The sequence below is a fragment of the Thalassophryne amazonica genome, chromosome 8 (assembly GCF_902500255.1).
Source record: "Thalassophryne amazonica chromosome 8, fThaAma1.1, whole genome shotgun sequence".
Classification (NCBI taxonomy): domain Eukaryota; kingdom Metazoa; phylum Chordata; class Actinopteri; order Batrachoidiformes; family Batrachoididae; genus Thalassophryne; species Thalassophryne amazonica.
This window is the reverse complement of record NC_047110.1, coordinates 60,823,296-60,847,287: the sequence shown is the minus strand read 5'-3', so window position 1 is coordinate 60,847,287 and position 23,992 is coordinate 60,823,296. Positions and strand designations below refer to the sequence as shown.

The 23,992-nt window shown below is 43.5% G+C and overlaps 1 long non-coding RNA gene across 1 annotated transcript; it reads left to right on the top strand.

Moving 5' to 3' along the window:
- Nucleotides 1-19,799: 19,799 nt before the first annotated feature.
- LOC117515733 lies at nt 19,800-22,963 on the top strand. Its single transcript, XR_004562217.1, has 3 exons — nt 19,800-19,811; nt 22,675-22,763; nt 22,854-22,963. It is a non-coding gene; the product is annotated as an uncharacterized LOC117515733 (long non-coding RNA).
- The last annotated feature ends 1,029 nt before the right edge of the window (nt 22,964-23,992 follow it).

Here is a 23,992-nt window from a genome sequence, read left to right as displayed (position 1 = left end):
TTTATAGGTGCAGTGTTTCCATCTGAGCTGCTTCAAAGAACAGCTTGTTCAGTCTGAGTTTTCCATATTGTGACATTATTACATATAAAAGTGTTCGATATATCTGTGGGTTTCTATGCTATTTTCTTTCTATTATTTTGTTTTGGTAACAAGGAATCACCTGACTTAAAGGATCATATATTTTTACTGTGAGTCTGCTTAAATGTGCATGTGGAACTGGATTTAACTGGTTTTAGCGCTTAGAACAAAGAGACAAGTTTCTTCTTCGTGCGGGTTTTGGGTAGGGGTCCGGACCTCCCTCTACACCCACGGGAGACCAGTAAGAGAAGGATTTGTAAAATGAGGTCTGCCTTTTGTTGCACCTATATTGTATTTTATGAAAACTGTTTCAGTTTCTTTGTTCAGTGTTCTGGACGGGTGGATCTCCTGCAAGAGGGAAGTTCTCCAGAATCCTGGCCTGTTTTTCACTGTGATTTTGAATCAATTTAAAATGAGAAATAGTTTGACTTTGTACTTTGTAAGGGACAGTATTACAATAAGGGCCGGGGTAAAAACTAACAAAAGCCTAAAGGTACCTCAGTGATTTCAGATTTGACAGATTTTGCATTTTCCTGCATAAAATTCTCAAACTATTGGAACGCTTATTGCATTCAGCAACAAATTAAAACTCATTATCTTTCTGTTAGCTGACCACAGTCACTCAGGGTTGCCACAGTGGATCTGGTACATTGGAATTTGGCACAGGTTTTACAGTGTATATCCTTCCTGATGCACCTCCAGTTTAGATGCAGAAATGTGTTGTGTTCATAAGTGGTCACCCGGCTAAGTAGCAATCGGGAATTATTTTGCTTAACTGCTGAGCTCTGACGGGCTTGTGTGTGCACAGAGCAGCATGGCTGCACCAATCCTGCACTGTTAAAAAAAAAATCTTTCAAATTGTCCTTATTCTCTCCACTTGAATGGTTTGTTTCCCAGGCCAGGAGACTGACTGCCAAAATCTTAAATAAATAAATAAATCAGGGAATTACGGTATGCTGGCCATTACTTTGATATGGCAAAGACAGAACATACTGGATTTCTGTCATATGAATATGATTTAAATTCTGTCAAATCTTTTCCAGGATTATCTCTGCTTTCTGTAGAATGAAACGGATGTGAGTCTACAATTCCTCTGGACTGGATGTTGTTCTGGGGCCCTATCTTGACACTCTATAGCACACTTGAAGTCCAGCCTTTAGGTTGACAGTTCAGCTCCTACACTACAGAACCATCTGCTCTGCTGCACAAGGTTGGGTAGGATTACTTTGAAAGAATACATGTGGATTACATGTATGTATGTACATATATTTGGATTACTTGTAATCTGATTACTTTTGGATTACATTTCAAAGTAATCCTACCCAACCTTGTGCACAACATTCTGTTCAATCATTGCTTAAGTGCATTTGTCATTGCAGCCCATCTTTGTAATATATAACATATAGAATGTGTGACATTTATAAAGCACCAAATCACAACAAAAATTCAGAAAATCTTTCAGTATGTGTTGTGTGACTAATCATCTGTATCTGTATAAGATGTGATCAATGGTAGAGAAGCTTGAATCTTCGACTAGACTGGGTTGCTTGACGCGAGGACGTTTCGCTTCAAATCGCAGAAGCTTCCTCAACTAAAATTCTTGCTCTGGTAGTCTGACTTCTGTCTTGACTCTTGTAGAGAAGAAATTCTTCTGCATTCTTCTCTACAAGAGTCAAGACAGAAGTCAGACTACCAGAGCAAGAATTTTAGTTGAGGAAGCTTCTGCGATTTGAAGCGAAACGTTCTCGCGTCAAGCAACCCCGGCCAGTCGAAGATTCAAGCTTCTCTAAATCAAATCAAATCAATTTTATTTATATAGTGCCAAATCACAACAAACAGTTGCCCCAAGGCGCTTTATATTGTAAGGCAAAAGCCATACAATAATTACAGAAAAACCCCAATGGTCAAAACGACCCCCTATGAGCAAGCACTTGGCGACATTGGGAAGGAAAATCTCCCTTTTAACAGGAAGAAACCTGGACCTCCAACCTCTACTATGGAAACCACCTGGACAACTGAGAGCATTCACAGAAACAATGTGATCAATGAATAATTTTTTTTAGCAAGAAGTACAACAGATTTATGCTGAATAACTGAATAGCTCTGAATAGCTCTGTTTATTAAGTATTCATCCTGCAGAAGGGGGAGGATTATACAGAATTATACAGTCTGATTGCCACAGGTAGGAAAGACCTCCTGTGGCATTCTGTGGTGGCCTCAGTCTCAGTATGTGTATAATTGTGTGCATAAACCTATATAATGGTTACTGCACTTTAAATTGAGAAATATTCTCTTGGTAAATCATGGAACATCTTCTTTCTCATCCTCATCCTGTTACCTTCAGTTCAACAGCATCCATTTTATCTCCACTTCCATGAGCAGATTACAGCTGTTTCCACTCAGGTTGTCATGTTTAAATGGTAAAGGAAGGAAAGAAGGGCTGAGAGAAATGATCATTTAAAACACAGACACACACAGAGAAAGGTTGGGGGTGACAGACATAAAGTTTGGGTCAGATGAAGGCTGGACATCAAATGAAGATGTGGCACTGGTCAGGAGGGAAAACGTGCAGAGGATGGTAGCAGTGACAGCTCCTGGGAGCCGCCTCGGTCTGGCAGGCTAATTGAAGCTGTGCGTGTCAGCAGACTCAGAGCTGTCACTCCAATGAAGAGCCCATTTGCTTCATTTTGCAGGCTGTGAGCTGAATTCTGATGACACTAATCCAACCACAGACCCGCCGTGTTCTGATCTCACAGTGTATGTAACAGGGTGAGAAGCATTCTGAACACGAGTAACAAATGCTCTGCTCAACTCGTGAATATAAATGAATGTGCTCTGAAGATCTGATAAATTTGTCAGATGATCACATACATGATAATGTGATGTTAGACTCTGCAGGCAGTGTTTTATCATATTGGGGATGTAGGAAATTATGCCTCCTAACAGAGCACATAGCTGCAAGGATACAGTGAATTATTTATCACCGATTAAAACAAGTTAGCTATGAAAATATACGAAAGAGAGCAGTAATTTTAATCTGATGTGTGTACATTACTGGAAGTAGTAAAAGCCAGATGACGTCATCATGATAATATTTAAATCAATTCAAATCAAATCAATTTTATTTATATAGCGCCAAATCACAACAAACAGTTGCCCCAAGGCGCCTTATATTGTAAGGCAAGGCCATACAATAATTACGGAAAAACCACAACGGCCAAAACGACCCCCTGTGAGCAAGCACTTGGCAACAGCGGGAAGGAATTTATTAATTATTAAATAATTAATTTATTGTCCAACTACAGTTTTATTGTAAAACCCCAATTCTAATGAAGTTGGGACATTGTGTAAAATGTAAATATAAACAAAATACAATTTGCAAATCCTCTTCAACCTATATTCAACTGAATACACCACAAAGACCAGATATTTAATGTTCAAACTGATACATTTTATTGTTTTTGTGCAAATATTTGCTCATTTTGAAATGGATGCCTGCAACACGTTTCAAAAAAGCTGGGACAGTTGTATGTTTATCACTTTGTTACATCACCTTTCCTTCTAACAACACTCAATAAGTGTTTGGGAACTGAGGACACTAATTGTTGAAGCTTTGTAGGTGGAATTCTTTCCCATTCTTGCTTGATGTACGACTTCAGTTGTTCAACAGTCCAGGGTCTCCATTGTTGTATTTTGCGCTTCATAATGCGCCACACATTTTCAATGGGCGACAGGTCTGGACTGCAGGCAGGCCAGTCTAGTACCTGCGCTCTTTTACGACGAAGCCACACTGTTGTAACACGTGCAGAATGTGACATGGCATTGTCTTGATGAAATAAGCAGGGACGTCCCTGAAAAAGATGTTGCTTGGATGGCAGCATGTGTTGCTCCAAAACCTGGATGTACCTTTCACCACTGATGGTGCCATCACAGATGTGTAAGTTATCCATGCCAATGGGCACTAACACACCCCATACCATCACAGATGTTGGCTTTTGAACTTTGCGCTGGTAACAATCTGGAGGGTCTTTTTCCTCTTTTGTCCGGAGGACATGACGTCCATGATTTCAAAAAACAATTTCAAATGTGGACTCATCAGACCACAGCACACTTTTCCACTTTCCGTCTGTCCATTTCAAATGAGCTTGGGACCAGAGAAGATGGCGGTGTTTCTGGATGTTGTTGATGTATGGCTTTCACTTTGCATGGCAGAGTTTTAACTTGCGCTTGTAGATGAAGCGACGAACTGTGTTAACTGGCAATGGTTTTCTGAAGTGTTCCTGAGCCCACGCGGTAAGATCCTTTACACAATGATGTTGGTTTTTAATGCAGTGTCGCTTGAGGGATCAACTGCCCATTTCACTTACATAACATTGCAATGAATAGAAAACTACAACTATGCAGGATTTTATATAAGTACATATTGAGAAGATGTATGAATTACTTGAATGTGCATGTCTATATTGTATGATCAGAATGGAAAAAAACTAACAATAGATGTGTAATAATATGAATGATAATGATGAGTTGCATCAGTGTCACAAGCCCCCAAATTGAGACACACCGTCACACTGATTCATGCTTTTGTTTCTTCGACATTTTATTACAAAAGTGATTTATTTTCAAGTTTACCACATAGGAACACAAGATGTCTGCAGATGATTCACAAGTTGACTGCATGAATTTTCACTTGGATTTGTAAATTTCAACATATTGCCCCAATAGCTTCTCTTCATTAGCTGCCTGTACTCCTGAGGGCAAATTTTAAAGTGCTGCTTCTGACCTATATGAAAATGAATGGGTGTGTGTGTTAACATGTCATGTCAAAATGATTCATTTTTGTAAACGTCTGCATCTAAACTCTCTAACTCTGTACAAAAACACCCTTAGGTAACCTTAATCTAATGTGCTGGGCAGCTGCAAGCTGCATTAACAACTGTACTGTCTCTGTCTGATGGTACTCCTTTCCTCCCTAGATAACATTCATTCTTCAGCAAGAGTTTTCATGGGAAAATTGAACAGTTTCACTTACAGGCAGATGTGGATGTGACTGGTTGCTGTACCGGCCTGCCTTTCTCTGAATGTACAAAATATCTCCTTCAGAACTGCCGTGTGCAGACACACTTATTCAAATTCCTGCTGTTCTGATTTTGTACTTTGTGTGTTTCAGGCCTTGAATTAAAAGCCTGTTATTTAATTTGTCAATTTCTTGACTATTCATTTCCACAAACAGCCTTAGACAGTCTCAAGTCCTTTTTTGCCTCCACACTGTCGTGCCACATGGTTGAGTAGAATGATCACAGGGGCTGACCTGCTGTATGTTCCTAAGGTTAAGTAAACAGCAGGTGGTAGAGCGTTTTCATTTCTTGCATTGACTTTGTGAAACAGTTTAGCAGCTACAGTGAGGCCATCAAGTTCAACTGAGGCTTTTAAGTCTTTTCTGTTCTTGACTACCTGATGTTGAGACATTATCTTTACATATGAAATATCTTTTTTTTTTTTTGTATTTCATAATTTTTTCTTGCACGTGTGTGTGTGTGTGTGCGCGCGCGTGCGTGCGTGCGTGCATGTGTGCGTGCGTGTGTGCGTGCATGTGTGTGTGTGTGTGTGTGTGTGTGTGCGTGCGTGCGTGCATGTGTGCGTGCGTGTGTGTGTGTGTGTGTGTGTGTGTGTAGTGATTTTCCACCACTGCAAGCTGGAATAAGAACTCAGAATTACAGATGCTGTTCAGCACCATCATTCCAGAATTCACCTGGGACCCGCTGTTCACTGAACAGGCACCTCACTTTGATCCAGCTGGTGCAAACGGGAGTGCAGCGGGGAGTGTTTTATCTGCGGCTCTTGTGAGCACCGGCAGAAGGACTGCCCCCAAACGGTCAAACTACAACGCCCGTCCTTAGAAACTGGGCTAAGGGTGGGCCATAACACGCACGCGGGGAAACCCCGCAAATCTGCACGAATCCCAGTAACGATCCTTTGTGGGGATTTAACCCTTCACGCCCCAGCACTGGTAGACACGGGGTCGGAAGGGAATCTGCTGGATAGCAGATGGGCAAAGGAAGTAGGGCTCCCCCTGGTGGCTCTGCCGGCACCATTGCAGGTGCGAGCACTAGATGGCACCCTGCTTCCATTAATCACACATCAGACACAGCCAGTGACCTTGGTTGTGTCTGGAAATCACAGGGAGGAGATCGTGTTCCATGTAACACCTTCTACCTCCCGAGTGATTTTGGGATTTCCATGGATGGTGAAGCACAATCCCCGGATAGATTGGCCGTCCGGGGTTGTGATGCAGTGGAGCGAAACCTGCCACCGGGAGTGTTTAGGATCCTCGGTTCCTCCCGGCACGACAGCTAATGAGGAGGTTAAAGTCCCCCCCAATCTATCGGCGGTGCCAAAGGAGTACCATGATCTTGCTGACGTTTTCAGCAAAGATCTGGCGCTCACTCTTCCCCCACACCGACCGTACGATTGTGCCATCGATTTGGTCCCGGGCGCTGAGTACCCGTCCAGTAGGTTGTACAACCTCTCACGTCCGGAACGCGAATCAATGGAGACCTACATCCGGCACTCTTTAGCTGCCGGGCTGATCCGGAACTCCACCTCCCCGATGGGTGCTGGTTTCTTTTTTGTGGGCAAAAAGGACGGTGGACTCCGTCCATGCATTGATTACAGAGGGCTGAACGAGATCACGGTTCGCAACCGATACCCGTTACCTCTGTTGGATTCAGTGTTCACGCCCCTGCATGGAGCCCAAATTTTCACTAAATTGGATCTTAGAAACGCGTACCACCTGGTTCGGATCCGGAAGGGAGACGAGTGGAAGACGGCATTTAACACCCCGTTAGGTCACTTTGAGTACCTGGTCATGCCGTTTGGCCTCACTAACGCCCCCGCGACGTTCCAAGCTTTGGTAAATGACGTCTTGCGGGACTTCCTGCATCGGTTCGTCTTCGTATATCTGGACGATATACTCATCTTTTCCCCGGACCCTGAGACCCATTTCCAGCATGTACGTCAGGTCCTACAGCAGTTGTTGGAGAACCGGCTGTTTGTGAAGGGCGAGAAGTGCGAGTTCCACCGCACTTCTTTGTCCTTCCTGGGGTTCATCATCTCCTCCAACTCCATCGCCCCTGATCCGGCCAAGGTTGCGGCAGTGAGAGATTGGCCCCAACCAACAAGCCGCAGGAAATTGCAGCAGTTCCTCGGCTTTGCAAATTTCTACAGGAGGTTCATTAAAGGTTACAGTCAGGTAGTTAGCCCCCTGACTGCCCTGACCTCCACCAAGGTCCCCTTCACCTGGTCGGATCGGTGCGAAGCCGTGTTCCAGGAGTTGAAACGCCGGTTCTCGACTGCACCAATTCTGGTGCAGCCTGATCCTGATCGCCAGTACATAGTGGAAGTGGACGCCTCTGACTCAGGGATAGGAGCCGTGCTGTCCCAGAGTGTGGAGGCTGATAAGGTTCTCCATCCTTGTGCCTATTTTTCCCGCAGGTTGACCCCAGCTGAACGGAACTATGACGTCGGCAATCGGGAGCTCCTCGCGGTGAAGGAGGCTCTTGAAGAGTGGAGACACCTGCTGGAGGGGGCATCATTGCCTTTCACGGTTTTCACGGACCATCGGAACCTGGAGTACATCCGGACCGCCAAGCGGCTGAACCCCAGGCAAGCCCGCTGGTCTCTGTTCTTCGGGCGCTTTGACTTCCAGATCACGTACCGTCCCGGGACGAAAAACCAAAAATCAGATGCATTGTCCCGGGTGCACGAAGAAGAAGCCAAAGCGGGGCTGTCGAACCCCACCGAGACCATCATCCCCGAGTCCACTGTCGTTGCCTCCCTCACCTGCGACGTGGAGAAGACCGTCCGGGAGGCCCTGGCAAGGAGCCCGGACCCGGGGACCGGCCCCAAGTACAGAATGTACGTCCCACCAGAGGCAAGAGCTGCCGTATTGGACTTCTGTCACGGGTCCAAGCTGTCCTGTCATCCCGGAGTGCGTAGGACCGTGGCAGTAGTCCAGCAGTGCTTCTGGTGGGCGTCCCTGGAAACCGACGTCCAGGACTACGTCCAGGCCTGTACCATCTGCGCCAGGGGCAAGGCAGACCATCGGAGGACCTCGGGACTCCTCCAACCCCTGCCGGTGCCTCATCGCCCCTGGTCTCACATCGGCCTGGACTTCATCACGGGCCTCCCGCCGTCCCAGGGCAACACCGTTATTCTCACGATAGTGGACCGGTTCTCCAAGGCGGCCCACTTCGTGGCCCTCCCGAAGCTCCCGACGGCCCAGGAGACGGCAGACCTCCTGGTCCACCACGTCATGCGGCTGCATGGGATACCATCGGACATTGTTTCAGATCGTGGTCCCCAGTTCCCTTCGCAGGTGTGGAAGAGTTTCTGTAAGGAGCTGGGGGCCACCGTGAGTCTCTCGTCCGGGTACCACCCCCAGACAAACGGCCAGGCAGAGCGGGCTAACCAGGAGTTGGAACAGGCCCTTCGCTGCATCACCTCCGCGCATACAGCGGCTTGGAGTCACCATCTGGCCTGGATCGAGTATGCCCATAACAGCCAAGTCTCGTCTGCTACCGGCCTCTCCCCTTTTGAGGCATGTTTGGGGTACCAGCCCCCATTGTTCCCGCTGGTGGAGGGAGAGGTCGGTGTGCCCTCGGTCCAGGCCCACCTCAGGAGGTGCCGCCGTGTGTGGTGGACCGCCCGCTCTGCCCTGTTAAAGGCCCGGACGAGGCCCAAGACCCATGCGGACTGCCGGCCTTCCCCGGCCCCCACATACCAGCCCGGGCAGGAGGTGTGGCTCTCGACCAAGGACATCCCTCTTTGTGTTGACTCCCCGAAACTGAAAGACAGGTTCATTGGTCCGTTTCGTATCCTCAAGATCATCAACCCGGCCGCAGTGAAGCTCCAACTCCCGGCTTCACTGCGGATTCACCCTGTTTTTCATGTTTCCCATCTGAAGCCACACCACACCTCGCCCCTCTGTGCTCCGGGACCTACGCCGCCTCCTGCCCGGCTCATTGACGGGGAGCCTGCCTGGACAGTCCGCAGGCTCCTGGACGTCCGTCGTAAGGGCCGGGGGTTCCAATATCTGGTGGACTGGGAGGGGTATGGACCTGAAGAACGCTCCTGGGTGAAGAGGAGCTTCATCCTGGACCCGGCCCTCCTGGCCGATTTCTACACGAGACATCCGGACAAGCCAGGTCGGACGCCAGGAGGCGCCCGTTGAGGGGGGGTCCTGTTATGTGGGCCGCTGAAGAGGAGGTACTGCTGGCCCACCACCACCAGAGGGCGCCCTGCTTGGAGTGCGGGCTCCAAGCACGAGAGGGCGCCAGACCCAGAAGAAGTGACAGCTGTCATTCATCCTCTGCACCAGCTGTCACTCGTATCATCATCATCATCATCACCATAAAGGCCGGACTGCAACTCCACCTCCTCGCCGAGAAATCGACTACTGAAGAGGTAATTTTCTCTGCTGACTAATACGTTGTGTCCTAATCTGAACTTCTGTTGCAGCCGTTTTCCTGGTGTTTTGCCTTATCTGTGGGATTGGCATTTGGTGTGACAGCGACGGCTTCGCCTCACACCCCAAACCAGATAAGTGGTTAACCAGGAGCTGCACGAGTGTGTGATTGGAGGTGGAGGTGCTCCCTCCTAACTGAATACAGACTGTGGATTACTGAGTGTGCGGACTCACACTCATTCATCTTGTCTCTGCTTTCTGCCAGCAGTACCTTGGTCGACAGCCGAAGACAGAGGCCACCTGGGGACTCGGGACTTGGCAGCTCCGGTGTTCTTCAGACCGTTGGTGGTGGAAGCCGTGTGGGACGCGGCTTCTCTCTCGTCGGGGGTCTTCTATCTTCGAGCCTGCCCACACGTCACCTGGTGTCAATTGACTTTGCTAATTCTGTGTATTTTGTTGTGTATCATCACAACATTAAATTGTTACTTTTTGGCTTAATTCATTGTCCGTTCATTTGCACCCCCTGTTGTGGGTCCGTGCTACGACACCTTCCCAACATTTGTCTGTTTTATTCTCCAGTCACAGCCAGTGGATCTTACACTCAACAAAAATATAAACGCAACACTTTTGGTTTTGCTCCCATTTTGTATGAGATGAACTCAAAGATCTAAAACTTTTTCCACATACACAATATCACCATTTCCCTCAAATATTGTTCACAAACCAGTCTAAATCTGTGATAGTGAGCACTTCTCCTTTGCTGAGATAATCCATCCCACCTCACAGGTGTGCCATACCAAGATGCTGATTAGACACCATGATTAGTGCACAGGTGTGCCTTAGACTGCCCACAATAAAAGGCCACTCTGAAAGGTGCAGTTTTATCACACAGCACAATGCCACAGATGTCGCAAGATTTGAGGGAGCGTGCAATTGGCATGCTGACAGCAGGAATGTCAACCAGAGCTGTTGCTCATGTATTTCTCTACCATAAGCCGTCTCCAAAGGCGTTTCAGAGAATTTGGCAGTACATCCAACCAGCCTCACAATCGCAGACCACGTGTAACCACACCAGCCCAGTACCTCCACATCCAGCATGTTCACCTACAAGATCGTCTGAGACCAGCCACTCGGACAGCTGCTGAAACAATCGGTTTGCATAACCAAAGAATTTCTGCACAAACTGTCAGAAACCGTCTCAGGGAAGCTCATCTGCATGCTCGTCGTCCTCATCGGGGTCTCGACCTGACTCCAGTTCGTCGTCGTAAACGACTTGAGTGGGCAAATGCTCACATTCGCTGGCGTTTGGCACATTGGAGAGGTGTTCTCTTCACGAATGAATCCCGGATCACACTGTCCAGGGTAGATGGCAGACAGCGTGTGTGGCGTCGTGTGGGTGAGCGGTTTTCTGATGTCAGTGTTGTGGATTGAGTGGCCCATGGTGGCGGTGGGGTTATGGTATGGGCAGGCGTCTGTTATGGACGAAGAACACAGGTGCATTTTATTGATGGCATTTTGAAAGCACAGAGATACCGTGACGAGATCCTGAGGCCCATTGTTGTGCCATACATCCAAGAACATCACCTCATGTTGCAGCAGGATAATGCACGGCCCCATGTTGCAAGGATCTGTACACAATTCTTGGAAGCTGAAAATGTCCCAGTTCTTGCATGGCCAGCATACTCACCGGACATGTCACCCATTGAGCATGTTTGGGATGCTCTGGACCGGCGTATACGACAGCGTGTACCAGTTCCTGCCAATATCCAGCAACTTCGCACAGCCATTGAAGAGGAGTGGACCAACATTCCACAGGCCACAATTGACAACCTGATCAACTCTATGCGAAGGAGATGTGTTGCACTGCATGAGGCAAATGGTGGTCACACCAGATACTGACTGGTATCCACCCCAATAAAACAAAACTGCACCTTTCAGAGTGGCCTTTTACTGTGGACAGTCTAAGGCACACCTGTGCACTAATCATGGTGTCTAATCAGCATCTTGATATGGCACACCTGTGAGGTGGGATGGATTATCTCAGCAAAGGAGAAGTGCTCACTATCACAGATTTAGACTGGTTTGTGAACAATATTTGAGGGGAATGGTGATATTGTGTATGTGGAAAAAGTTTTAGATCTTTGAGTTCATCTCATACAAAATGGGAGCAAAACCAAAAGTGTTGCGTTTATATTTTTGCTGAGTGTATAACCCCTTTGGCATTACAAGATGGCGTCCTTCGCTTATCTCTTTTGTGCACACTTGCTCAGTTTTTGACCTGCTCCGGGCAGATTTAACAAACTGTGTCTTCATTTCTTCACATTTGTTTTAAATGAACTCTGAGGGATATTCAGTGAATTGGGAATTTTGATGTAGACTCTAAAAAAGTAACTGCTGTCTCAATGAGGAAAAATTGATGTGACAGTTTGCATAGATTTTTTTACTTATTTCAACTTCGTTATTTTAACTTTCAACTGAGTTAATGCCACAACACTTCTAGTTAAGTTGAAGTAACTTTAGCTAAGTTGAAATAACTTTCAAAAAAAATTAAGCAAAAAAAAAAATTACAGCTTCCGACAGAAGTTATGGACCAACAACTGTCCACTGTGAGGCGCGTGTGTCTGATTTGTGTATTTACATGGACACAAATAAAAACATATATTGCTGTGGTGGTGACAAGCTGCAGCAAGTGAGCGCACGCATGGAGCGGTCACTGACAGCCCCACAAGTTGAAACGGACAGTCAGATCAGAACACGCAGCAGGCGATCTGACCATCACGTCACCCACGTGAGCTCTGTTCCACGTGACACAATGTCTGTGCTGTGGTGCACTGTCCACAAGACACACATATCGGGCAGAACACACGCGTAGCCGACTGGGCGCACCTGACCAGTAGTTGTGGACATCAGAGCACACTGCTTCTCATTCATGTCATTTCATGACTGTATGTCTGTGACCGTGGGTCATCACCAGAGGAAGAGTCGGATCATATTTGTTTTGCTCGCTTGATAAAAGCGGTGTTTTTATATGGTGTGGGATTTTTTTTTTTTTTTTGTAAATACTTCCATGTCCTTACAGATATGAGGCAGTTTCCCGCAGCTTTCAAAGAACAGCTCTGTAGCTCAGTGGTAAAGTCTCTGGCTAGGGATCAGAGGCTTTGAAAGGTGCAAGTGTGCATCCTGGGTGGTGTGTTTTTTTCTGTAGCAAAAACCACATACGAGCTGGTTTTTATTTTATTATTTATTCCACATAAGCGGCACAATGTGGTTCCACACGTACCAGCTGGTTTTTATTTCTTCCACATAAGCGGTGCCATGTGCTGCACCTGGCACTGTTCCTGCTGGACGGACATCAGTGCGTGCACGAACTCTCGCACTGGGTTTGTGCACACCTGCCTGTCAGTGCGCTATTTCGTGTGCGATGCTGAATTTCTCCAGTGCAAAATGGCTGTAAAAGTGATCATTTAGTTGTTATATTTAAAGCTGGAGTACTAATACTAGTAATAAAAATAATGTACTTTTTTACATTTCATATATTTATTTAAATCCTTTTGTATGCATTTATTTGCAATTTGATTTTTTTTCTGATTTGATGTCATGAAACAATAAAAATTTGCAAAAGCAGGGATTAATCTGTTTTATAGACTGTAAACACAGTGAATGTTGAAATGTTGGAACTTAATTTTGCCTTTTTTAACAAAACCATTTATATTAAATATCTATATATTAAAAGATAAGTGGCCTCTGTGTACGTATATGTGTGCATGCGTGCATATAACTTCAATCACAGAGAAACATGGGGACAGCTGATATTTGTCGTTTGGTATGCTTATGTATTTTGGGGCAAGGATGAACGCTGCCAAAATGGACCATGATTAGGACTAATATTTTTAGAGAAATTATGGATATTACGTAACAACAGTGAACAACGGACGATGATTAATACATTCTGGACTCACATGCCATTCCAAATCATTTTAGAAACTTTGCATAATTTATTACCACCCTTAAAAATGTCAGCTACCTATTTTAAGTTATTACTAAGAAGCCATTGAATCCCCTCAAAACATGACAGTAATTGACAACTATACATGTGTTTAATGGCTATCATCTTTATCCAGTTCTTTTTCTGGAAGAGTTTGTAACTAACATATCGCGATACAGCAGATTTTATTGTTTTAAACATTTTCTTCCACAATAGCTGCAGAAGGACGGATACAACCTCCCATCCCATGATGCCATGGCACAGATCCTACCAGATTACCATTTTGTCAAAGAGAAGAATTTGCACCATAGCAAAGCTCAGCAGGGACCAGACATACCTAACATAAACCACACGTATCGCATACATCACCCACACAAACGGTAAGATTTATTAAAGCAGCCAGCGATTACACATCATTACAGAAATAAATATACATCCCATTTATTTGGTTTCATGTTCATTCTTCAGACCCCCTTTGCATGATTTGAAGAATGAGGTGCACATGGCAAAGATTGCAGATCTTCAAACAAAGGTAACCAGACACGATCAATATGTGAATTCTGCAGTCAGTCAGTGAAGCGTTCTCCAGCTTCACGTTTGATTAGTGAGCAGTGGCACGTGATAACTGCTGTGGCAGACTGGACATTTTACTACAGCTGGGAGATGAAATGGCTGAGTGTAGAATGCAATTAACAGTTCTCTGGCTTAAAGCACCAGTGTGTAGGATTTAGTTCCATCTCATGGTCAGATTATAGATTGCATTATGCCATCGTGTGTCACGCTTTTGTATCCTCCCTTGCCTTCTTCTGTGATAATCAATGTGTATGATCCTATATTTCACAAATCAATGAGGGTTCTCATTCCCAAACTGGTTAGCCTGCACTAGAAACCAGTAAACAGTAGAAAAACTACTGATTCCTGATTTTCTTCATTCTTACTGCCGTGCTGGAAAATGCATAAGACCGTCCACTTCTGTTCCTTTTGGGTTAATGTATCAACATGCTGCTGGAATATAGTGGCCTCCATGAGGGCGCCCACTCCCATGTAGATATGAAGGGCTCATTCTAATATCACGAAAACACACTGATTTATTATCACAGGTAATTAGTTATACACTAATGAACAAGTGATTATAAATGCTATATTACATTTCTGCAAATAAATGCCTCTAAATGCCAGTAGATGAGGTTAAGATGTGAGGATATTAGTTATGCATGCATTTGTGTTTTTTCATTTTTTTTACTAATTCTATAGATTTTAATAAATCATTTGGTAGAAGTGCAGAGCTCTGAGCATTAATCAGACAGTTTACTAGTGTCTGCATTATATTAATGGGTGGAAAACCAAACCATATCTGCTCCCTGCTACCTGTCAGTGGTACAGTATACCGGTCCTTTAGAAACAGATCAGTCGTCAGTCCAATTTATTGTCTTCAAACTGCGAGTTGAGAGCATATTCACAGGTGTAGACACAGATGAGTCATCAGGAGTCTTCCTTCCCATCATGCCTCTGGGGCCCCCAGCAGAGACACCACCTCATCAACAGCCATGATTGTCAGCTTGTTCCTGCCCTTTCAGTTAGATGCTCAATTTCACCTCAGTGTCCCACGGGAGCCTCGACTACACCATCCTAGATTGGAATCTCCTAATGGTCACCCCCGCCCCCTAAATACAGCAGGAGCCTGCTCTCGGTCTGCATTCAGCCTGGCCTGATCGCAGGGTGTGTGCTACATGTGCTTTACACAAAGCTCTGCAACAATACAGCCCGTTCTGATTGCTTTTGACTTCAAGCCATCAATGTGTAAATGCATTTTCTCTGGAGTTTGATGCATTTATTTTATTTTTTAAGGGAAAGCATTCTAAATGTAAACCCAAATTAAAATTTACAATGTGATTTCTCAGTTTTTGCACATTTCCTTCAAACCTTGTGACTTTGCTGGTATGTGGTGTGTCTAAATCCCTGAATGCATTTCTGGGGACAAAAGACCTTCACGGGATGTGTGGCTATTATCCCTTTGGGTTTGACAAGCTGCGGCTATGAATACATTTTCTGCCAGTTTTAAGAATTGGTTACAGACACATCTCTCCTCCAGCACAGTATTAGTGTTTTGGTATACATTTGTTATTGTTCATTAGCCATTCTTTGTGTTATGTGCCTGTGGAGAACCAAGACGAATCAATTATTTAGTAAGACTCGAAGCAAGCTGGACAAACACTCCAAAAATATGCATTTTGTGTGTGTGTGTGTGTGTGTGTGTGTGTGTGTGTGTGTGTGTGTGTGTGTGTGTGTGTGTGTGTGTGTGTGTGTGTGTGTGTGTGTGTGTGTGTGTGTGTGTGTGTACACTCTAAAAACCTTAACTGTGATCTACTCAGTTTTTTGTGTATTTTTTTTGTGAAACATTTTTACACTTACAAATATTGAGTAAATTAAAAAGCTGTGAAATCATTTAAATATACTTGATGATCTTGGTAAATCTAAGTAAAAATGATCAGTATTGTTGTGTGGGCCGCTGAAGAGGAGGTACTGCTGGCCCACCACCACCAGAGGGCGCCCTGCTTGGAGTGCGGGCTCCAAGCACGAGAGGGCGCCAGACCCAGAAGAAGTGACAGCTGTCACTCATCCTCTGCACCAGCTGTCACTCGTTCATCATCACCACCATAAAGGCCGGACTGCAACTCCACCTCCCCGCCGAGAAATCGACTACCATTACCAAGGTAATTTCTCTGCTGAATTCAAACTGTGACTTACGTCTGATCTGTTTGCAGCCGTTGTCCTGTGGTGCCCTTTCAGCTGGGTTGGCGGTCAGTGAGAGAAGCGACGTCTTCGCCTCTCACTCCATCCAGATAAGTGGTAACAGGAGCTGCTAGTGTGTTCCTAGTTTGGAGGTGGAGGTGCTCCCTCCTAACTGTGTTTGGACTGAGAATTACTGAGTGTGCGGACTCACACTCACTCATCATATTTCTGCTCTCTGCCAGCAGTACCAGGGTCGACAGCCGAAGACAGAGGCCACCTGGGGACTCGGGACTTGGCGGCTCCGGTGTTCTTCAGAACGTTGGTGGTGGAAGCCGTGTGGGACGCGGCTTCTCTCTCGTCGGGGGTCTTCTATCTTCGAGCCTGCCCACACGTCACCTGGTGTTAAATTGACTGTGCAAATTACTGTACGTTTCGTTGTGTATTATCACAACATTAAATTGTTACCTTTTTGGCTTATTCATCGTCCGTTCATTTGCGCCCCCTGTTGTGGGTCCGTGCTACGACACCTTCCCAACAAGTATAATCCTTTCCAAATATTCTGAATGAAATTATTAAACAAATTAAGCATATTTCAAAAATATAATTTGTTTACCAAATGCTATTTTTTTTTCAATGAAATAAACTTAAATAATAAATGTAAATTTAAGATAAAAAAAAAAAGTAGCTGTTAAATGTTTAGGCATTTCACTTGGTATATCCAACTCAAACAATCAACTGAATGTGTGTTCAGAGATTTTGTTAAGGCAGTATAGCTGTTTCTTACTGTTTACAAAGCCACTGAATTATGTTTGAGTGTATACACACACACACACACACACGCACACACACATATCTACCTGTCTCATCTATCTGTCTAGCTATCTATCAATCTATCTATCTATATATTTTTTTCTTTCTTTCTTTCTTTCTTTTTTTTCTTTTCATAAAAGTTCCTGTGGAATAGGTTCTGCAGAGCTCTGTTAACAGGTGAGGTTGAAGAGACACCTAGTGGTCACACAGAACCACTCTGCTTTACGATGGCACCACTGAGGACATTATTGCCCAATATGTAATATCAGTCCTTTTTTGTTCTTCATCATAAAAAATATAACACAAACTGCAAACCACAACTTCTGACAATTTGATTAAAAGTGGAAAACTATTTTTTTACAGTGATACTGAGGTTTTTCATATTCCATCACAATATGAGTTAGGTACCCTATTGTGTCATTTGGGGACAAATGGACAGTCACTGTTTATTGACTGCATCATTTCTCTCCGACACTGTATGCAAGTATTCGTTTCATTTCTGCATCATCAGGGAACATTCATCAATGTTTTGGTTATGGTTAGGGTTTCCATGTGCATCACAGAGTGTTGGTGCGGGGTTAACCAACTCACTACATATTGACTTTCAGTAAAAATGAACCCAAAAAAGAATGTTTAATTATTATTATTTTTTTTTATTTTTTTTTTTTCAAAGGTTGATATGACTACCATTTTGAATTTCCAAAACTGCCCACCTTTGGAAACTAACTTTTCACTTTCTTGACTTCTGCTTATTTGTGGTTCAATTTCATGGTACACAGTTAACAAATAACAGGACTATTCTTGGTTTAAGGGTTCATAACCTTTATTACAAATTTGAAGAAATACTGAAAACATGTTTGTTTTTGTTTTGTTGTTGTTGTTTTAGTAATCGAGGGTTATTACAAATATAGGGATTTGCTTGGGGTTGGTAAGATTAGACCTTACTCATATGAAGCACCTTGAGGCATCATGGTTGTGATTTGGCACTATACAAATAAAAATAAATAGAATAGAACTTGACTTGATTAGGAAGGAAAAGACACCCACATGGATCATGTTCCTACAGTGCATCCAGAAAGTATTCACAGCGCTTCACTTTGTCCACATTTTGTTATGTTACAGCCTTGTTCCAAATGAAGTTAATTATTTTTTTCAATCAAAATTCTACTCACAACACCCCATAATGATGACATGAAAAAAGTTTTTTTTTAATTTTTGCAATTTTATAAAAAAAAAAAAAAACTAAATAAATCACATAAATGTTCACAACCTTTGCTCAATATTTTGTTGATGCACCTTTGACAGCAATTACAGCCTCAAGTCTTCTTGAATATGACACCACAAGCTTGGCTCACGTATCTTTGGGTAGTTTTGCCTATTCCTCTTTGCAGCACCTCTCAAGGTCCATCAGGTTGGATGGGGGCGGGTCGGTGCACAACCATTTTCAGATCTCTCCAACGATGTTCAATCGGATTCAGGTCTTGACTCTGGGTGGGCAATTCAAGGACATTCACAGAGTTGTCCTGAAGCCACCCCTTTGATATCTAGGCTGTGTGCTTAGGGTCATTGTCCTGCTGAAAGATGAACTGTCGCCCCAGTCTGAGGTCAAGAGCCTGGATGTACAGATACATCGAGAATGTCTCTGTACATTGCTGCATTCATCTTTCCTTCCATCCTGACTAGTCTCCCAGTTCATGGCACTGAAAAACATCCCCACAGTGTCATGCTACCACCACCATGCTTCACTATAGAGATGCTGCCTGGTTTCCTCCAAACATGATCCCTGCGCCACAGCCACATCTTTGAACTCATCAGACCACAGAATTTTGTTTTCATGGTCTGAGAGTCCTTCAGGTGCCTTTTGGCAAACTCCAGGTGGGCTGCCATGTGCCTTTTACTAAAGAGTGGCTTCTGTCTGCCCACTCACCCATACAGGCCTGATTGGTGGATTGCTGCCGAGATGGTTGTCCTTTTAGAAAGTTCTCCTCTCCCCACAGAGGACAGAGTGAGTTCTTGATCACCTGCCTGACTAAGGCCAATGTCTTGAAAGAGTCCTGATGGATTCGAACTTCTTCCGTTTATGGATGATGGAGGCCATTGTGCTCATTGGGACCCTCAAAGGAGCAGGAATGTTTCTGTATCCTTCCCCAGATTTGTGCCTCGAGACAACCCTGTCTCCAAGGTCTACAGACAGTCATTCCTTTGACTTCATGATTGGTTTGTGTTCTGATATGCCCTGTCAACTGTGGGACCTTATATGTAGACAGGTGTGTGCCTTTACAAATCATGTTCAGTCAACTGAATTAACCCCAGGTGGACTCCAATTAAGCTGTAGAAACATCTCAAGGGTGATCAGTATAAACAGGATGCACCTGAGCTCAATTTGGAGCTTCATGGCAAAGGCTCTGAATACTAGGTGTTCAGATATTGGTAAACGGAGTGCGTCGCGGCCTCAACGTTACCTAAATTCTGGGTCTTATAGTGAAGCTTAGGGCTAGTGGCTGGCGATCGCCTTAGTATTTTTTTCTGTTTTTCTTGTTGTATAATGCTGGCAAATTATACAGTATTTTTGTCTTCTGATGCCTGATTCTGTTTTTTCTCTGTGTGACCCTCCTGTCCTGTGCACCAACAGCATTTCTTGTATATTCGTCCTTGAATTGTTCTGTGAATTGTTCTGTAATTTATGTTTGTAGCATGGCCCAAGCAGAGGGTCACCCCTTTGAGTCTGGTCTGCTTGAGGTTTCTTCCTCAGAGGGAGTTTTTCCTTACCACTGTTGCTCTGGGGGTTGGTAAGGTTAGACCTTACCTGTGTGAAGCACCTTGAGGCAACTCTGTTGTGATTTGGCACTATATAAATGAAAATAAATTGAAATTGAAATTGACTAAGTACATGTGTTTTCTTTGTGTTTTTATTTTTAGTAAATTTGCTAAAATCTAAAATTTTTCAAGGTTGTAACATAAAAGAAAATGTGGAAAAAGTGAAGTGCTTTGAATACTTTCCGGATGCACTGTATGTCCCATACGTCATTGACATCTGGTACGCGCAATAAACAGTCAACATGACAGCACACACTATTAGTATTCATCAGCTTCAGTAACTTGTAATTAGCATCTCTGGATTCTTGCCCTCCAAAATTCTCATTTAGTCACTTCAATCATGATCCTTGATTGCTGTAATGCATTTTATGCTGGTGTTAACAATTCTTCTCTTGCCTCCAACTTATGCAAAATGCTTCTGCTCCTCTTTTAACAAACACTTCCAAACATGAGCATATTACACCTGTACTTTACTCACTCCACTGGCTTCCAGTTCATTTTAAAATTGATTTTAGGATTTTAATGCTTGTTTTAAAAACCATTAACGCTCTTGCCCTTACCTCTCTGAAATTTTAAATCTCCATAGGTACAGCAGGGCATTGCAGTCATCTGGTCAACTTTATTTAGAAGTCCCAAGGTCAAAATATAAACTTCTTTGGGGTGATCATGTTTTTGTGGAACCTGAACCCATACTTTGGAATAATTTACCTCTTGATACATGTGCTATTTCTGACCTAGCACTCTTTAAATCAAAGCTCAAGACTTATTTATTTAAAATGGCTTTTAATACCCAGTGGCACTGTGAAGCTTTGCTTTAATGTGCCTTTTTAATTCTGTTGCATGTTCACTTTGATTCTCGTGAATTTTATTCCTTGATTTTACTGTAAATGCTTTGGTCAGGTTTTGGCTTGCTGTAAAGGATTATATAATTGAATGTTGATTAACTGATTGATTGATCCTTTTTTTTTCACCAGAAGTAGAGATGATGAAAATTTAGTTTTAGAAGGTTTCTATTTTAGAATCCAACATGGCTACCATAACAGCCTTTTTTGTGGATTCCTCATTTCATATGCTTTCGAAAAATGTATAGTTTACCAAATCTCCCAACAGTTTTAAACAACCTATGAATCATTGCATAAGACACAAACTTCATCCTAGTCTCTCTGTACTGATCAAAGTTGTGACTGAAGATTCAGATGAGCCCCAGAGGATTTTCAGTTTTCAAAGTGGGCCTCAGTGTTCTTCAGTTTGGGAATGGCTGCCCTCAGACCAATCTCTGCACTCATCAAACCCAAAGTGATTTTGATAAAAATTTCAAGGGAAATTAAATTTCAGTTTTGCCTTTGACTGACCAGTTCCATCTATCATTCAGGAGGTGGAGCTCTATTGTTCAGCCATGCGTAAGATGGCAGACGACATCATAGCACTGAGGATTCAGGTGGCTGCTCTGGAGGGACAAAACAGTCAGCTCCGCACTGAGCTGTCTGTGCACCAGGACCTCAGCCAAAATCTGCTGGATAGCACAGATATCGAAGGCGTGATGAAGACTGAGATTTCTGAGCGAATGGGTAACGTCTCCACATGATTACGTAAACTGGATTTAACAGTTAAGTGTAATAGTTGCAAAATAGAGTTATCTCGGATTTATATATTAAATCAGATTTCAGGTGTTCATTAGATTACATAAAACAACATGACTTCCTCTTTCAACACCATGGAAGATTCCAGAAAAGGACAGAATTATGCTTAAAAGCTTCTGATTGATTAATTGGTATAATATGGAGTAGATAGAACCTTTGGTTGCATTTAAGGGCCTATCTTAAAAACCAGTGCCTTCTTGTATGTAACAACGGGGAAGTCAGGTCCCTCCATCACTGGAACAAAAAACAGACAAAACGTAATTAAACTGCTTCAGCGGGTAACATTCAAATGAACTAAATCTGTCCAAATTAAGTTAACAATAAAGTATAAATATTACTTAAGTTAATTTGACTCAACCTAATTCATTTTAGCGTGACCAATGGAACCACTTGAATGATTGAATTTACTTGGCACACACACACAGATACAAAAAAATCTCTCGTAAAACAAAAACAAAACAAACAACTCGGAGACAATTTCAAAGTTTTGTGCAGCCGAAAGGGTGTAGGCAGAAGCAAAAGCTTATAAACATTGACCCTTTTTACCATTTGCTATACATACACACACACACACACATGTATGTACATACATGTGTGTGTGTGTGTGTGTGTGTGTGTGTGTGTGTGTGTGTGTGTGTGTGTGTGTGTGTGTGTGTGTGTGTGTGTGTGTGTGTGTGTGTGTGTGTGAAGCAGTGAGGTATGGCTCACTGTCTGTTTGCTAATCCTTGCGGGTGTCTACTCCAAGGCAGTCTGAAGCATTTTGTGATAACTGGGCTCATTTAGGCCACAGACCCTGATAAGCTTGGTGGGTAGTGAAGTTCTTATCTTCTGAAGGACAGTTTGTGGCCCTCAGTCAAACGATGCTGCAGAGAATCTCTCTGCTGGCATCAAAGAAAATGACTGGATTTCATTTATTTTTGAAGCAGAACACCAGAATGTCTCAAAAGCTTTACGGACTGATATTTCCATCATTATTATTCAAATGTGCAAGTTGTAAAATGATATGTTGTTTTTTTTTGTTTGTTTTCTTTGTAAATTGTAAGTCGGCTAAACTGTTATTAGAGTTTTATAATAGATAAATGTGTATGTGTGTGTAAGTGACCAGATTTATTCCTATGTGTGCTGTTTCTCCTGCTCTGCTGAAGTTTCCCTGAAAGTCAAGCTGGCCAGTGAGAGGAGTAAAGTTGCCTCACAAAGGGACATCATCAACCAGCTGCAGAATGAACTGATCCACGTGAGAAGATCACACACATTACACTCTCATGGTTCATGCCTTGAATTGTGCACTGTCCTTCTTATATTGCATGTGTATTGTATTGTGCAGAAGAATGAGAGTGAGAAGGACCTGCTGAAGCTTCAGAGAGTCTACACTAAGCAGCACAAGGACATGCAAAGCTACCAGAGATGCGTTGCAAAGATAGCAAGTTTGGAGATATTGCATTAAGGAATATACACAGTCAGGGGCAGATCCAGAATTGTGTAAAAACAAAGGGGGGGGGTGAATTTGTGAATGTGTTTTAATCGCGCTTCCATAGGGGGGTCTGGGGGCATGCTCCCCCAGAGAATTTGAATTTTTAGATGCCATTCCCTGCACTTTCGTGCATATTTCACCACAAATGCAATAACAGAGAAAGATACTTCATAGCCTGTTTTTTATTCACTTGAACTTGTATTGTACAATCTTATTATGACATTATGATAAGTAACAGAAAACATTTGAACCGTTTCTGATTAAACAAAGGGGAACAACCTTGCTATAGTTTGCTAAATCATAGTCCCCTTTTTTAAAGATGGAGACCACCACCCTAGTTTGTCAGTCCAGAGGTACTGTCCTCGAATTCCATGCAATACTGTATAGGTATGTCAGCCATGACAGCCCAACAACATCCAGACACTTCAACATCTGAGGACAGATCTCGTCCGCTCCCGATGACTTGCCACTGAGGAGTTTTTGGGTTTTTTTTTTTACTACTTCAGTGACTTCCACTCGGACCACCAGATCCACCCAAATCTTGTATTCCTGCCTCCTCGAATGAGGGAATGGCAGTGAGGTTGAGGAGATCCTCTAAGTGTTCTTTCCACGCCCTAACAATATCTTCAGTCCATATCCTCCATGTGGGCTCATCAGCAAGTGAGTAAATGGTCTGGTGCACTGTTCTACGGGCAGTGGGACAGGCCAAATACTCACACAATCTGACACTCAGTTACAGTGAGGAAAATAGGTATTTGAACACCCTGCGGTTTTGCAAGTTCTCCCATTTAGAAATCATGGAGGGGTCTGAAATTTTCATCTTAGGTGCATGTCCACTGTGAGAGACATAATCTAAAAAAAAAAAAAAAAATCCAGAAATCACAATGTATGATTTTCTAATAATTTATTTGTATGTTACTGCTGCAAATAAGTATTTGAACACCTGTGAAAATCAATGTTAATATTTGGTACAGTAGCCTTTGTTTGCAGTT